The 11742-nt window shown below is 36.4% G+C and overlaps 1 protein-coding gene and 1 pseudogene across 2 annotated transcripts in view; one reads left to right on the plus strand and one right to left on the minus strand.

Moving 5' to 3' along the window:
• LOC114901241 (up-regulator of cell proliferation) overlaps positions 1–11742 on the plus strand; it is a 91835-nt gene that overhangs the window by 13505 nt on the left and 66588 nt on the right. Inside the window, exons 3-4 of one of the 2 annotated variants that reach the window (XM_029232889.1) lie at positions 8724–9001; positions 10016–10112. The exons of the other annotated variant lie outside the window; for it this stretch is intronic. The gene's annotated coding sequence lies outside the window, so the exon portion shown is untranslated. The remainder of the gene's footprint in view (positions 1–8723; positions 9002–10015; positions 10113–11742) is intronic. 2 annotated transcript variants of the gene reach the window in all.
• LOC114901242 lies at positions 9577–10622 on the minus strand (annotated as a pseudogene).

The raw sequence follows: 11742 nt of genomic DNA on the forward strand, positions 1-11742 counted from the left end.
AATTAACAAAATGGCAATAAGAACATACATATGATAATTACCTTAAATGTAAGTGGATTAAATGCTCCAACCAAAAGACATAGACTGGCTGAATGGATACAAAAACAAGCTGTATATATGCTGTTTACAAGAGACCCACTTTAAATCCAGGGAAACATACAGACTGAAAGTGAGGGGGTGGAAAAATGTATTCCATGCCAATGGAAGTCAAAAGAAAGCTGGAGTAGCAATACTCATATTAGACAAAATAGGCTTTAAAATAAAGACTGTTACAAGAGACAAAAAGGACACTACATAATGATCAAGAGATCAATCCAAGAAGAAGATATAACAATTGTAGATATATATGCATCCAACATAGGAGCACCTCAATTTATAAGGCAATTACTAACAACCATAAAAGGAGAAATCAGCAATAACACAAAAACAGTGGAGGACTCTTAACACCCTATTTTCATCAATGGACAGATGATCCAGACAAAATCAATAAGGAAACGCAGGCCTTAAATGACACATTAGACCAGATGGACTAAATTGATATTTATAGAGCGTTCCATCCAAAACAGCAGAATACACGTTCTTCTCAGGTGCACATGGAATATTCTCCAGGATTGATCACATGCTGGGCCACAAAGTGAGCCTCGGTAAATTTTACTGATTATCGACCCAGGAATTTTTGCAGAAAGTAATGCCTTTAGCTGGTGATTTTTATTTTGGCTGGCCAAAAATTAATTCTTTTATTTCACTAACACTTTGTGGGTTATTGCCTTCAATAGAGACACTTGACATACCTGTAAAATCTTCTAATTTTCATGAAATGTTGTTTTCAATTCACTATTCTGTAGAAGCAAAGGTGCATTCTCTGGCACCCTGAGTTTCATTTTCACTTTTTGTATCAGAATCAGTCACTATTTTTAAAAATCTTTTTATTGGTCTAATATTCACATCATCTGAATCAGAACTGTATTCTGAAAAACTATCATCTTCTGAGACACTAGTACATGTGTCAATCAGACAATCAGAGAAAGTATGTGCATAAAATTGACTGAAAAATTCTTCTTCGCTCAAAATTTTGCGATGCATCATTTTGGAGGATTTTATGTATATAATATATACAAGGTTGGAACAAAAACTTAATGGAGCAAAATGTGAATGATAATGACAATTGTAAGTTGTATAAAGAACCTTGATCAATTTATGCTCTAACAAATTGCACAGTGATGTTAATTGTAGCACTCTCTAAGAACATATTGATACATCTCTGGTCAATAACATCCGGGTAACAAAAGATGTATTAATACGTCTCTGGTCAATAATGTGTTAATAAAATTGAAGTCATAACAATCATCTTTAATGACAATAATGCTGTGAGATTAGAAATCAACTACAAGAAAGAAAAAAAGTGTACAGAACACAAACACGTTGGACGTTAAACAATAAGCTTCTAAACAACCAATGGATCACTGAAGAAATCAAAGAGGAAATCATAAAATACCTAGAGACAAATGAAAATGAAATCACGACAATCCAAAACCTATCGGACACAGCAAAAGCAGTTCTAAGAGGGAAGTTTATAGCAATAGAGACTTACCTCGGGAAACAAGGAAAATCTCAAATAAACAACCTAACCTTACACCTATAGCAACTAGAGAAAGAAGAACAAAACCCAAAGTTAGTAGAAAGAAACAAATCATAAAGATCAAAGCAGAAATAGATGAAATAGAGATGAAGAAACTAATAGAAAAGATGAATGAAAGTAAAAACTGGTTCTTTGAAAAGATAAATAAAATTGATAAACCTTTAGGGCTTCCCTGGTGGCACAGTGGTTGAGAGTCCGCCTGCTGATGCAGGGGACACAGGTTCGTGCCCTGGTCTGGGAAGATCCCACATGCCGCGGAGCGGCTGGGCCCATGAGCCACTGAGCCTGCGCGTCCAGAGCCTGTGCTCTGCAATGGGAGAGGCCACAACAGTGAGAGGCCCACATACCGAAAAAAAAGAAAAAAAAATTGATAAACCTTTAGCCAGACTCATCAAGAAGAAGAGGGAGGGGGCTCAAATCAATAAAATTAAAAATGAAAACGGGGACATTACAATGGACACCACAGACATACAAAGGATCATAAGAGACTAGTACAAGCAACTATATGCCAATAAAATTGACAACCTAAAAGACATGGACAGATTTTTAGAAAGGTACAACCTCCCCAAACTGAACCAGGAAGAAACAAAATATGAACAGACCAATCACAAGTACTGTAATTGAAACTGTGATTTTAAAACTCCCAACAAACAAAAGTCCAGGATCAGATGGCTTCACAGGCAAATTCTATCAAACATTTAGAGAAGAGCTAACACCTATCCTTCTCAAACTCTTCCTAAAAATTGCAGAGGGAGAAACACTCCCCAACTCATTCTATGAGGCCACCATCACCTTGATACCAAAACCAGACAAAGATATCACACAAAAAAATTACAGGCCAATATCACTGATGATCATGGACACAAAAATCCTCAGCAAAATACTAGCAAATGGAATCCAACAACACATTAAAAGGATCATACACCATGATCAAGTGGGATGTATCCAAGGGATGCAAGGATTCTTCAATATATGCAAATCAATCAATGTGATACGCCATCTTAATAAACTGAAGAATAAAACCATAGAATCATCTCAATAGATGCAGAAAAAGCTTTTGAGAAAATTAAACATCAATTTATGATAAAAACTCTCCAGAAAGTGGGCACAGAGGGAACCTCCCTCAACATAATGAAGGCAATATATGACAAACCCACAGCAAACGTTATTCTTAATGGTGAAAACCTGAAAGAATTTCCTCTAATATCAGGAACAAGACAAGGGTGCCCACTCTCACCACTATTATTCAACATAGTTTTGGAAGTCCTAGCCGTGACAATCAGAGAAGAAAAAGAAATAAAAGGAATCCAATTGGGGAAAGAAGAAGAAAAACTCACTGTCTGCAGATGACATGATACTATACATGGAAAATCCTAAAGATGCCACTAGAAAACTACTAGAGCTATCAATGAATTTAGCAAAGTTGCAGGATACAAAATTAATACACAGATATCTCTTGCATTCCTATACAATAACAGTGGAAGATTAGAAAGAGAAATTAAGGAAACAATCCCATTTACCATTGCTACAAAAAGAATAAAATACCTAGGAATAAACCTACCTAAGAAGGCAAAAGACCTGCATGCAGAAAACTATACGACACTGATGAAAGAAATTAAAGATGACACAAACAGATGGAGAGATATACCATGTTCTTGGATTGGAAGAATCAACATTGTTAAAATGACTATACTACCCAAAGCAATCTACAGATTCAATGCAATCCCTATCAAACTACCACTGGCATTTTTCACAGCACTAGAACAAAAAATTTCGCAATTTGTATGGAAACACAAAAGACGGATTCCCTTTTTGTAACTCGTAAAGGTAAAATAATATTTGCTTTGTGCCAAGTTTTCTCAAAAGGAAAAGGACTATATACCATGACCAAATCGGATTTATCCCCGGAATTTAAGGATGGTTCAACATAGGAAAACCAATCATTGTAATACATTACATTAAGAGTAGAAAGGGAAAAGAACCACATGATTATCTCAATTGTTGCATAAAAGCATTTTACACAATTTAACAGCTTTTTATGATTAAAAAAACACACAACAAACTATGAATAGGAGGAATACCTCAACATAATAAAAGCTGTATATGAAAACCCCTCAGTGAACATCTTTCACTCAAAGGTGAAAGTCTGAAAGCTTTTCCTCTAAGATCAGGAACAAGACAAAAAGGTCCACTTTCACCATATCTATTTAACAGAGTCTTGGGAATTCTAACCAGAGCGGTTAGGCAAGAAAAGGAAATGAAAGGCATCCAAATTGGAAAGGAAGAAGTAAAATGATCTCTGTACACAAATGATATGATCTTATAGGTAGAAAACTCTAAAGATTCCACACACATACACAAATTGTTAGAACTTATAAACAATTTCAGTAGAGTCACAGGATACAAAATCAACACAAAAAGTCAGTTGCACTTCTACACACTAACAGTGAACCAAAAGGAAATTAAGAAAACAATTCCATTTACATTAGCATCAAAAAGAATAAAATACTTAGTAATACTTAGGAAGCAAGGAGGTGAAGGACATGTACAATGAAAACTACAAAACACTGCTAAAAGAAATTGAAGAATGCATGAGCAAATGGAAAGACATTCCATGTTCTCATTGGAAATCTTAATATTGTTAAGATTATCAGTATTACCAAAGAAATCTACCATTTCAATGAAGTCATTATCAAAATTCCAGTGACAGTTTTTGCACAAATGGAAAAACCCATTCTAAAATACATATAGAATCTCAAGGGACACTGAATATCCAAAACTATCTTGAAAAAGAACAAAGCTAGAGGACTTGCCATCCTGATTTCACAACTTAGTATTAAGCCATAGTAGTCAAAACAGTGTAATACTGGCAAAAGGCCTACATATATAGACTACCCGAAAAGAATAGAGAGCCCGGAAGTAACCCTCACATAAATAGTCAAATGATTTTCCACAAGGGGACAAAGAGTATTCAATGGGGAAAGGACAGGCTTTTCATGAAATGGTGCTGAGAAAACTGTACATCCACATGCAAACATGATGTTAGACCCTCACACCATATACAAAAATAAGCTCGTGTATGAGCTCGGGCTGCTGTAACAAAATACTACAGACTGGGTAGCTAAACGATGTAAATTTAATTTTCTCACACTTCTGGAGCCTGGGAAGTCCAAGATTAAGGTGCCAATAGAGTTGGTGTCTGGTGAAGGCCTTCCTCCTGCATTGCAGATGACTGCCTTTTGCTGTGTGCTCATCTGGCCTTTCCTCAGTACATATGGAGAGAGGCTGGAGGGGGCACTCTGATTTCTTTTCCTCTTCTTATAAGGTCATTAATCCTGTAGGATTAGGAACCCACCCTTATAACCTCATTTAACCTTAATTACCTCTTAAAGATCCATCTCCAAATACGCTCACATTGGGGGTTAGGGCTTAAATATGAATTGGGGGGGAACACAATTCAATCTATAGCAATTCAAAATGGATCCATGACCTAAATATAAGACCTAAAACTATACAACTCTTAGAATATAGGGCAAAAGCTTCATGACATTGGATCTGGCCTTGATTTATTGGATATGACACCAAAAAATCGCAGACAACAACAAAAAAATAAAAATAGACCAACTGGATTTCATGAAAATTTTAAAAATTTGTGCATCAAAAGACATCAACAAAGTAAAAAGGAAACTCATAAAATGGGAGAAAATATTTGAAAATCAAATATTAATCAGAGATTAATATGAATATATATAGAACTCCTGAAACTAAACAAGAGAACAAACAACCTGATTAAAAAGTGGGCAAAGGACTTGAATAGGCTTTTCTCTAAGGAAGATACACAAATGGCTGATAAGCACATGAAAAGATGTTCAACATCACTGGTTATTCAGCAAATGCAAATTGAAACTGTAGTGAGATACCACCTCACACCCATTAGAATGACTGCTATCAAAAAAATGGTAAATAACAAGTGTCAGTGAGGATGAGGAAAAATTGGAATTGTGCACTGGTGGTGAGAATGTAAAATGGTACAACCACTGGGGAAAAAAGAATGGTGGTTCCTCAAAGAATTAAACATAGACTTACCATTTAATCCAGCAATTCCACTTTCCTCAAAATAATTGAAAGAGGGTCTGGAAGAAATATTTGTACACGCATGTTTATAGCAACGTTACTCACAATACTCAAGAGGTCGAAACCAGCTAGGTGTCCAGTGATGTATGAATGGATAAGCAAAATGTGGTATATGCATTCAAGGCAATAGTATTCAACCTTAAAAAGGAAGAAAATTCTGACATATACTACAAAATGGATGCAACTTGAGGACATTATGCTAAGTGAAATAAGCCAATTACAAAAAGACAAATAATGTATGGTTCTGCTTATATGAAGTACTTAGAATAGACAAAATCATAGAGACAGAAAGTAGAAGGGTGGTTGCCAGTAGCTAGGGGGAGGGTGGAATGGGGAGTTATTGTTTAATTAGGACAGAATTTCAGTCTTGCAAGATGAAAAGAGTTCTGGAGATGGGTCATGGTGATGGTAGCACAACAATATGAATATACTTAACACCACTGAACTGTACACTTAAAAATAGTTAATATGGTAAATTTTATGTTATGTGTATTTCATCACAGTAAAAAAACAAAAAAAAGACAATTGAGCCCATGATCACAGCAAACTTAATCTTTCATCTTGACAGTTTTGACAGCCTTGTAAGTAATGGGCTCAAAAATCAAATTCAAGACCTGTACTAGAGTCTAAATACATTTGTATCCCAAAGTGCTATGGCCCTAGATTAAGTGGCAACATGAAGTAACTCTTCTAAATTTCAGCCTAGGTTTGTACTGCTGGGTGGTCTGGCGGGGGACCTCAAACCTTGAATTTGGTGGAGATAATTCTAAACTGATAATACTTCCAGGTGCTTAACAGAAGCAAATGCAGATCCTCTGTGGAGGACAGTGTTGTCATCTAAGGCCTCAAGTTAGTTAATTTTTTAAGCATGATAACTGGTACCATGGTGAGAAGTAGCAAAACCAAAAGATAATCAAAACAGACTCTAAGCACTGGAATTATAAAAAATGAATTATCAGGAGCAGAGGTCCAGAAGGAAGTAGAAATCTCTCTATTGCTTAAGGCTTGCCCTTTTGGAAGAAATATTATTTTTCAAAATTATAAGATCCTTGTTTACCAGTGTTTTTATTCCTCCTCCTTAAAAATATGCAGAGTTTATAAAAATTGATAAGGAGAAGGTCCAATGGAAAAAGCAGGTGAAGGGTATGAATAACAGTGTACATTGGAGGAAATCCAATGACTAAAGACAGTTTGAAAAGATTCCCAGCCTCACTGGTGATCATGGAAAATGAAATTGAAAACAGCAAAGCGATATTCTTTTTCATTTAGCCAATAACCATAATACTTGAGAGCAGGGCCTCAGATGCTCCTGATGGGAGTATGGATTGCTCCATTCTTTGGGAAGAAAAGCCTGGAAATAGATATTAAGATGAAAAATACATATGTTCTTTGAAGTTTCATTTTGGGGGATATATCTTGTGGAAATAAAGCATACACAAACACACAAACAAACACAGATATTTTCCACAGGCAGGTTTCTAGGGGCATAAATATATACACAATTAATTAACAACTGAAAGCTACTTGAATGCCAATCAATAGAATGTTTGACTAAACTATAGTACCTCTTTACTATGGATTATTTATTATGCAGTTATTAAAAAGATGAATTATATTTGTTATGGTAACCTGTGATCAGCGATCTTTGATATTACTATTTTAATTGTTTTGCAGTGCCACAAACCACTCCCATATAAGACAGTGAACTTAATCAATAAATGTTGTGTGTGTTCTGACTGCTCGACTTATCAGCTGTTCCGTCATCTCTGTCCCTCTCCTCAGGCCTCTCTATTCCCTGAGGCAAAACAATATTGAAATTGGCCAATTAATAACCTGCAATGGCCTCTAAGTGTTCAAGTGAAAGAAAGAGTTGCATGTCTCTCACTTTAAGCCATAAGCTAGAAATGATTACGCTTAGTGAGGAAGGCATGTCAAAATCCAAGATAGGCTGAAAGCAAACGGTTGCACCAAACAGCCAAGTTGTGAATGCATAGAGTACTTTCTTTTTTCTTCTTTTTAAAAATAATTGTTTAATATGCAACTAATATGTGATTACTATAGAAAAATTAGAAAATAAGTAAAACAAATCATCTAATTCTTTTGCATGAAAATAATGTTAACCTTTTTAATATCTTCCAGATTTTTTCTCTATAAACCTATGTACTTTTTAAAGCAGCTTATTGAGAGACATTTCTCACATCATGCAATTAATCCATTAATGTGTACAATTCAGTGGTTTTTTAGTATATTCACAAGATTACGAAAATCACCACAACCAATTTTAGAACATTTTCATGACTCCAAAAAAGAAACCCCAATTAGCAAGTACCCCCCCATTTGCTCATAACCACCACCCTCAGTCCTGGACAGCCACTAATCTACTTTCCCTCTCTCTCTATTTACCTGTTCTGGCCATTTCATATAAATGGAATTATACAATATATGGTCTTTTGTGACTGGATTAATTCATTTAGCATGTTTTCAAGCTTCATCCACGTCGTAGCATGTGTCATACTTTTTTTAAATTGCCAAATAATATTCCATTTTGTGGATATGCCACAACTATATACTTTTAATAAAAACTATCATACAAAATGACTACTAGTAGATGTAAGATTTCTTTTAGAGGTGATGAAAATGTTCTATAATTGGTTGATGTCATGGTTATTCAATTCTAAATGTACTGAAAACCATTGAATTGTACACTTTAAATATGTGAATTGCATGATATATGAATTATATGTCAATAAATCTGTTATTAAAAAGTATACCATATTTGCTCTTTAGAAACCACCTTTTAATGATGTTGTTAACATTCTCCCACATAACTAAGTAGGTTTCAAAATATAGTTTTTAATGGCCATATAATAATTTCTATTTTACTTAACAAATCCCCTAGTTTTATTTTTTTAATTAATTAATTATTTTTCATGTTTTATCATTTTATTAGGAATAATTCCAAATGGGTTATGGAGAAAACTTATTCATTGAGTTTGATGACTTTTCCAAAAACCCTTAATGAAGACATGTTCACCAATAAACAATAAAACATGCAGCAGAACTATCATATACTGAGCAAAGAGTCCGGCTGATACCCAAAGCAACATGCAACATAAAAAAGATACAGTGTAAAGGAAGACAACCTGCTGAGTACTAAAAATCATCTCAATATGAACTCTTTGCAACTAGCACAGAATTAATTAGCTATCAAATCCAAACCACACCAAGGTAAGCTTGGCTGATGGAAGCCAGGAGTCAATAATGGGGGGGAAATATAAATTCCTCAGTGCAAAAGGTCTGGACAGTGTTTTGGAGCACTTCCCTGGCTGGTACAAGCAGTATTAAAAAATCTTTTTGGCAAGGGAGAAAAATAAATACACATGGAATGCTACATTTTTTAAATCAGCAGACTGTCCCAGGAATGATAAAGGTATCAATAAAATAGCAAGGGGACAACTTTAAAACATTATTTACTGTGGGCTCAGAAACACATTCAAAATGGATTGATTTAAAGGTGTCACATTAGCTGTGTCCAGGCGTTCAGGCTTAAGGGAAGTAAAATTAAAAGAGGACACCTTTTTTTCCCCAAGTTAAGGAGAATCTCTTTAAAACCAAGCATATTGCTAAATGGCAACATTATACTTGGTAAACAATAACTGGCAACAAAATACGTTTAAATGCTGTAATATTCTGCCCAAACCAGTCCCAGATACTGTTTAATAACCAAGATGCAAACTAATTTTGTTGTAACAAGCCTAGACCAGTTCTATCAAATGTGTCCTTGGTTAGATATCTAGTTTCATTTAACGTTTTGAAAGCTCATTTGACAGTCAGTCAAGTCCCTCATGCAGACCGGTTCCTTGTGTAGCACAAGTGGCTTGAACATACCATGTTCTGTTACGAAGAGACTGAAGACCTAATTTATCCGTCATTTCCCTAATGGCCGTAGCATTTGGCAAATCCTGTTTGTTTGCAAAAAGCAGCAACGCTGCATCTCGCAACTCATCTTCCTGAAGCATTTTCTGCAGCTCTTCTGCTCCTTTCTGAATTCTTTCACGATCATTGCTATCTACCACAAAAATAAGACCCTGGGTATTTTGGAAGTAATGCCTCCAGAGAGGCCTAATTTTATTTATCTTGACCATTAACATCCCATACTGTGAAACAAACGTTCTTATATTCTACTGTTTCCACATTAAAACCAGTGGTAGGAATGGTGGTGACTATCTCTCCTAACTTCAGTTTATACAGAATGGTCGTCCTGCCAGCAGCATCCAATCCAACCATCAAAATACACATCTGCTTCCTGCCGAAGAGATGCGAGAAGAGGGAGAAGAAGGTGAGGCCCATGGTGGTAGTGGCATTTGCAATGGGCAGGAGCAGAAGGGGTTTAGGGCGTCCCTGGGCCTTCTTTCATGCTCCTGGCAAACTCAGGGAGGAAAGAGGAGATGACGTTGGCAGGGACAGCTCACTAACCGCTGTGCAGGCTGGAGCTGCCCTTCGGGACAGGAATTAGCGGGTGATGACCTGCTCGACGACTGGCGCGGCAGCTCTGGCTCTGGTGCTAAATCTTTAGCTGTGCCATGTCACATGGCAGCCGCGGCGACTCCGGCAGCGGCCCGGCCCCTCCAACGTGGAAAGAATCGCGTCACCGCCACCACCTCCCCCTCCCCTAGTTTTAAAAAGTTAGGTTGTTTCCAGTGATTTTGCAATTATACAAAATACCTTGATGAACCTCTTGGTACATAAATCTATTTGCCCGTATCTGATCATTTCATGAAAAAAGCTTTTGAACTCTTTTTCTGGCACTACAGTTATGTTTCTGTTGCTAAAAATTCTTTCAGCTTTATTGCCATACATGGTAGTTTTCTCTCTGAACTCTAAATTTCTGTTTGAGCCTTATAATGATTTTATTAAAGATTCCTTTTATCCTTAAAAAATATTTAATAGGTTTAGTATCGGAAGTGAACAAGTAAAGCTTCCTAGGCTAAGACTCAGTTTCTTTACAGTTTTTTCTTGTAGTTGATTTCTAATATTATAGCGTTGTGGTCGGAAAAAGATGATTGATATGACTTCCATTTTCTTAAATTTACTGAAGCTCACTTTGTGGCCCAGCTTGTGATCAATCCTGGAGAATGTTGCATGTGCACTTGAGAAGAATGTGTATTCTGCTGTTTTTGGATGGAATGCTCTATAAATATCAATTTAATCCATCTGGTCTAATGTGTCATTTAAGGCTTGTGTTTCCTCATTGATTTTCTGCCTGGATCATCTGTCCATTGATGAAAGTAGGGTGTTAGAGCCCTCCACTATTATATATATTGTTACTGTTGATTTCTCCTTTTATGATTGTTAGTATTTGCCTTATAAATTGAGGTGCTCCTATGTTGGGTGCATATATATTTCCAATTGTTATATCTTCCTGGATTGATTTCTTGATCATTATGTAGTGTCCTTTTCGTCTCTTGTAACAGTCTTTATTTTAAAGTCTATTTTGTCTGATATGAGAATTGCTACTCCAGGTTTATTTTGTTTTTGTTTTTGTTTTTTGTGGTACGCGGGCCTCTCACTGTTGTGGCCTCTCCCGTTGCGGAGCACAGGCTCCGGACGCGCAGGCTCAGCGGCCATGGCTCACGGGCCCAGCCGCTCTGCGGCATGTGGGATCTTCCCGGACCAGGGCACGAACCCGTGTCCCCTGCATCAGCAACGGACTCTCAACCACTGCGCCACCAGGGAAGCCCTATTCCAGGTTTACTTTGATTTCCATTGGCATGGAATACATTTTTCCACCCCCTCACTTTCAGTCTGTATGTGTCCCTTGATCTAAAGTAGGTCTCTTATAAACAGCGTATGTACGGGTCTTGTTTTTGTATCCATTCAGCCAGTCTATGTCTTTTGGTTGGAGTATTTAATCCATTTACGTTTAAGGTAATTATCATATGTATGTTCTTATTGCCATTTTGTTAATT

The sequence above is a fragment of the Monodon monoceros genome, unplaced genomic scaffold (assembly GCF_005190385.1).
Source record: "Monodon monoceros isolate NGI ecotype Baffin Bay Population unplaced genomic scaffold, NGI_Narwhal_1 Super_Scaffold_2, whole genome shotgun sequence".
Taxonomy (NCBI): domain Eukaryota; kingdom Metazoa; phylum Chordata; class Mammalia; order Artiodactyla; family Monodontidae; genus Monodon; species Monodon monoceros.